We start from the raw sequence: 6,191 nt of genomic DNA on the forward strand, positions 1-6,191 counted from the left end.
TTGTTCTCTCTCTCTTATGTCTGGCTTTCACAAGAGAAGGTCACGGTTGGTCTATAGGGTATCCTTCATTTATTTGTCGTGGGCTACGGCCAAACAGTAGCCTGTGGGGAGTTGGGTTAATAAACCGTAAATTCTTAAACTCAACCCTCTGTCTGGACAATTGTTCCTTTATGATCTAGTCAGGTCATTACAATATTAAACATTAGACCTCTCACTAAAGGCATCAGTCATACAAAAGTTATACTTAAATCCAAACTGGTTCTCTAGTAAATTGGTAGGAATGTCTCATCCTATGTTCAAGAATGGCCTTTTCCCCTTTATTCAGATTACACCTGCTCACTTTCGGTTGTTTGAAAAGGAAATAATCTCCAAAATATCGTTATTTTTTAAACAAGCCTTAGAAAATTGGTTGTAATTTCAGTTTAATCCATCTGAAAAGACAGAACAAATAATACAACAAATATTGGTTAAACTTAAATACTAATTGTAAAAATAAAAAAATCGAAAAAAAGGTATCATTTCAGTGAATGATATCATAAATAGGACTGGTGGAGTTGTCACACATGCAGCTAACACAGACATATGGAAATGTCTGCTCTACCCAAAATTACAACCAACTAATTGCAGCATTACCACAAAAATGGAAGAGGCAAGTAGAAGGGGAAAAAGTAAGGAACTTGTATGTCGGCCCTGTATTAAATAACATAAATGGTTAAAGAAAAGTGTGATAAATAAAAACATTTACCAATTTAATTGAAGGACCAAAAACCTGACAGCTGTGCCATATAAATGGCAAAATAGTTGGGAAGAGATTTTCGATGAACCCATTTCATGACACATGGTTTATGAATTGATACGCAAAACAACCGCGGATTCAAAACTTCGAATTTTTCAGTTTAAATTACTATACAAAATTCTCGCAACCGATCAAATGTTATATATATATATATATGGGGGATACAGTCTTCCCAGCTCTGCAGATTTTACTGTGAGGAGGCAGAGTCATTAGATCATTTATTTTGATCCAGGTCCAGGAAAGGCTGAATAATTGCAACATTTGCCTTGACCTAACGCTGCAGATAGCAATACTGGGTGATTTCAAAAGCCATAATCAATCAATAATATAATTAATTTAGCAAAAATGTTTTTATTTTATTTTTATAATCTGTAGAAGCTATGATAATAGAAAGGTTTCAGAACTTTTGTGAAGCATCACATCACAGTTGATATGTGATGTGTGATATGGCAAATAGAAATCCAAAATGGATGGTGTTGAGAGATCGATGGGAGGGGTTGGATGGAGCTGAAGGGTGGGACTAATAACAAGACAACCAATGTAAAACATACGGGTCTGTAAAATGTATAAAGGTTCAGAAATGTTGTGAAATAACACAGTTACAAATAGAAATCAAACTGGATGGACATCAGAAATAGAAGGACTAAAAACAAACAAAATATAACTATTGTAAAATAGATTCTGTAAAATGTGTATAAGATGTATAAACTGAAGGTAGAAGCCTAAGTGTTATAGTTTATTAGTTTACTCCAATTGGGGGAAGGGTGGTAGGGTTTGGGGGGAATAAATAAGGTATTATTTTCAAAAGTATATCTATATAGGTATGAATATGTGGATATATATTTTTACCCCCCAAAAATATATGGGGGATTGGAAATGATGCAGACAATGATGGAAGCAACAATCTTATCGCAATATTAAGCTGATCCACCTTTTTTTTTTAAGTGTGCAAGCTGTCATCAAGGCAAAGGACACTCGAGGACATTCAGATTCAAGTCCCGATGCCACTCCTGTGTTGTCTTGGCTGTGTGATTAGGTTCATTGTCCCGTTGGAAAGTGTACCTTCGCCCCAGTCTGAGGTCCTGAGCGATCTGGAGCAGGTTATAGTCCTCCCAGGTCCTGCCGCTGAAAAGCATCCCCACAGCATGATGCTGCTACCACCATGTTCAATCTTGCTTCTCATGGTCTGAGACTCTTTAGGTGCCTTTTGGCAAATTCCAAGCGGGCTGTCATGTGTCTTTTACTGAGGAGTGGCTTCCGTCTGCCCATATAATCCTGTCTCGGGCTCTATGGACTATTCCTTCAACCTCATGGCTTGTTTTTTTTCTCTGACATGCACTGATAACTGTGGGAGCCTATATAGACAGGTGTGTGCGTTTCCAAATCATGTCCAATCAATTGAATTAACACAGGTGGACTCCAATCAAGTTGTAGAAACATCTCAAGGATGATCAATGGAAACAGGATGCACCTGAATTTAATTTCGAGTCTCATAGTAAAGAGTCTGAATACTTATGTAAATCATTTTTAAATGTTTATTTTTTTAAATAAATTAGCGAAAAGATGTTTCATTAATTTTAGAATAAAGCTGTAACGTAACAAAATGTGGAAAAAGTCAATATGTCAATACGTTCCCGAATGCACCGTAACTGCCTTAATGTTGCTGGACCCCAGGAAGAGTAGCTGCAGCCTTGGCAGAAATGAACGGGGATCCTAAATAGAAAAACAAGTACCAGTTATTTGCCAGGGTTAGAGCTTCCATGTCTGTTCTATTCATTCTTATGGTCAGGCCATAGGGTATTACATTTAAACAAGATAAGCTAAATAAATCAAATAATTATTGAATAAGGAATTGGTTAATAAATGAGAAGGAATTCCCGAAATATTTAAAAAATAACAACATGCAAAAAGAATACAGGCCAAAGCACATCAGCAGTTGTATTTACCCCACCAACACTGCAGAAGGCCGATCCACTATTAGACTATATTTCTCTATATCAACATGTGTAAATCCAACACTTGAACACTGAGCCCAACCTCCAGTATGTTACGATAATATTTATGTTCATTTTAAAGTAGGCCAATCCGAAAGTGGCGTCAGGTCTCCATGTCGGATTCCTCCAGTCCGCGCCTTCGTGTCAGCTGAACTGCGCTCCTGTCTTCACCCCACTGTCAGCTACAAGACAAACATGACATATAAAACGTGTGGTGCCCACAGAATAGATATATCTAGTCGAGGGAGATGAACACAGGAAAGAGTAAGACGCGTATGCAGAAGATGGCTGTTGGATTATTTTATATAAAACGGCAAAACAGTCTTTATGGTCGCAGGTTCCTCATATAGAAGTAACCTTCTCTACAGTATTGGGACAAATATACCTCGTCCAAAGTGTTGGATAGTTTATTGACTCACTAAAGTGGTTCGTTGTCAAACTTTACTATGTGGGAGCGAATCTACTTTTACGCATCATTGATTTGATGCGTTTTCGTAATTGTTAGTCTCGTCCATAAATGATGTCAGTACACTTAAGCTGATTTATTAGAAATTGCTTCACTAATTCAGTCATTCATTGATGGTTTGATTGTCTGATTGATTAATACACTTCGTTGACATATTAAACTACAGGGGCAGCCATGACAGGAAGGTTGATGCTTGGCATTGTTGCGTCACAATATAAAATGCCTCTGATGACGTAATGATCAAACACCAAGCTGCCACTGGTGAAATGAGGATCATTAGCTGATTGAACTGCAAGGTGAACGGTAAGTACACCTGTCTGTCTGTTTATCAGATAAATGAGGGGATAGACAGTTTTATTGAGCACCAGTTATATCTAAGCTATTAGAAATGAATTGAACAAACTTGTTACATTTTAATGAATATATCTTGTCCCAAATAATTATTTCAACTCAGAACTGAAAGTGATGAAATTAGATGAGACATTAAAATATTTTTAAAAATTTCCCCAAATACTAAACAAAGATGTTTCTGTGGCTCTCTTTTTTAGAGAGTTTAATTGTTCTGAAAGCCACTTCCTATTCCAAGTATACAAGACTAGAAGGAGCATTCTGATTAGAATCCTGCAGACCAGTGAATAATGAATAGGAGGCCCAACCTGAATGGGTCTGGAGGACCAAGGTCCATCGGTGTTCCGCTACTCTGTCCTTCTAACAGAGTGCTGCTGGAGAGAGAAGAGGTCAGCCAGGCCCCAGTGATGGCCTCCTCTTTCAGGCCCTCAGCGTTCCCCTCCCTGCATGTTGTACCTCGTGCTCCCCATCCTGACGAAATCAGGCCCAAGAGGCCCACAGCTGCCCACAGAGAGAGGAGAGACCTCCAGTCCCTGGTACCTGTCCAGGATGGATGTCATGAGTCTCCCGGTTGGTTTAACAGCAGCAACTCCCAGCTACCTGCCAAAACCAACAGACGCAGGCGCAACAAGGCGCTCTCCTTCACTGAGGTTCTGAAGAACTACAAGCTTCTGCCTGATTCCCGGCCCAACAGCCCAGAGAGCCTGTACCAGCCTGAGACAATGATACCTAGAATCCCTGTCAGCATCAGTAGACCTGATGTGAGGCCTAGCAACCCTCGACGCCCCACTAGACGGCCTGTTAGACCAACTGGCCTGGTCCAGCCTGATGAACAGCCTTCCAGACCTGAGGGGAGGCCTAGCAACACTCTGGGCCCCACTAGACGGCCTGTTAGACCAACTGGCCTGGTCCAGCCTGATGAACAGCCTTCCAGACCTGAGGGGAGGCCTAGCAACCCTCAACGCCCCACTAGACGGCCTGTTAGACCAACTGGCCTGGTCCAGCCTGATGAACAGCCTTCCAGACCTGAGGGGAGGCCTAGCAACCCTCGGCCCACCAATAGACGGCCTGTTAGCCCAGTTGGCCTGGTCCAACCTGATGTACAGCCATCCAGACCTGAGGGGAGGCCTAGCAACCCTCGGCCCACCAATAGACGGCCTGTTAGCCCAGTTGGCCTGGTCCAGCATGATGTACAGCCTTCCAAACCTGAGGGGAGGCCTAGCAACCCTGTGGGCCCCACTAGACGGCCTGTTAGACCAGTTGGCCTGGTCCAGCATGATATTCAGCCTTCCAGACCTGAGGGGAGGCCTAGCAACACTCTGGGCCCCACTAGACGGCCTGTTAGACCAGTCGGCCTGGTCCAGCATGATATTCAGCCTTCCAGACCTGAGGGGAGGCCTAGCAACACTCTGGGCCCCACTAGACGGCCTGTTAGCCCAGTCGGCCTGGTCCAGCATGATGTACAGCCTTCCAAACCTGAGGGGAGGCCTAGCAACCCTGTGGGCCCTACTAGACGGCCTCCTGTTAGACCAACTGGCCTGGTCCAGCATGACGTTCAGCCTTCCAGACCTGAGGGAAGGCCTAGCAACACTCGACGGACCACTAGGAGAAAAGTGAAGCCCAGTAATCCTGTGTGTCCCGTTATTCTTGAGTCCCGTCCTACCTGTCCTGTGAGCATCACTACCCGCACTGTGGACCTGGTCCAGCCTGAGTCCCGTCCTACCTGCCCTCTGACCCTGGAGGAGCCGGCCCTTTCAGAGTCATGCAGATTCAGCAACAATGTGTTTGTTCTCTCCATGCCGAAAGCTGCCCAGCCAGAGGAGGCTGCCAGAGGGAGCAGCAGCCCACCCAGGGACATCATCAGGCCCAAGGCCTTCGTCCAGACAGGACCCCTGCTGGCCAGGAGAGCCCAGAGGGATGCTCCTCCTCCAAAGAAGGTCCCCAAACCCCCGGTGGCCCCCCGGCCCAAACTGCTGCCCTCCCTGGGCCAGGGCAACGTGTCCCTTGTCAGTGCCAACGCCTGGGATGAAAAGCCCAAGAAGAAGAGAAAGAAAGGTCAGCACTTCTCTTTGTGCAATGACACATTCTGTCTATGAATATATTGTCAATATTGTATAATGTATGTTGTTTGCTGATGTACAACCAGGAAGATGATTTTAATGTTTTTAAACATTCATAAATGAATTACTAATAAATGAATGTAACCTAATGTAATGTAATTTAAAGGAGTCAGAGTCCAGAGGTCTAGCCTGGGTCTGAGGCATATCCCCCGTGACCTAGAGCTGGCCATGATGAGACCCCGTCTGGTCAAGTCAGCCGTTCCCTCCCAGCAGCCCTACCAGCCGTGGGACGACGAGGACGAGGTGGACATCTACGCCCTGAGGCGAACTGCCTACATGTGTCCCATGTACGACCAGGAGGAGAGCAGCGTCAGGGGCAACAAGAGGGTGTCAGTGGAGGACCTGGACAACATTCCTTTCAGAAGGAAGATCACCTTGTGTTATTTCATGGGGGGTCGCAGGGTCATGCTGCCAAAAGACTACTAACTCCACCCCCCTCAATATCCACAACATCCCCCCTTTGTCCC

The sequence above is a fragment of the Oncorhynchus mykiss genome, chromosome 15 (assembly GCF_013265735.2).
Source record: "Oncorhynchus mykiss isolate Arlee chromosome 15, USDA_OmykA_1.1, whole genome shotgun sequence".
Taxonomy (NCBI): domain Eukaryota; kingdom Metazoa; phylum Chordata; class Actinopteri; order Salmoniformes; family Salmonidae; genus Oncorhynchus; species Oncorhynchus mykiss.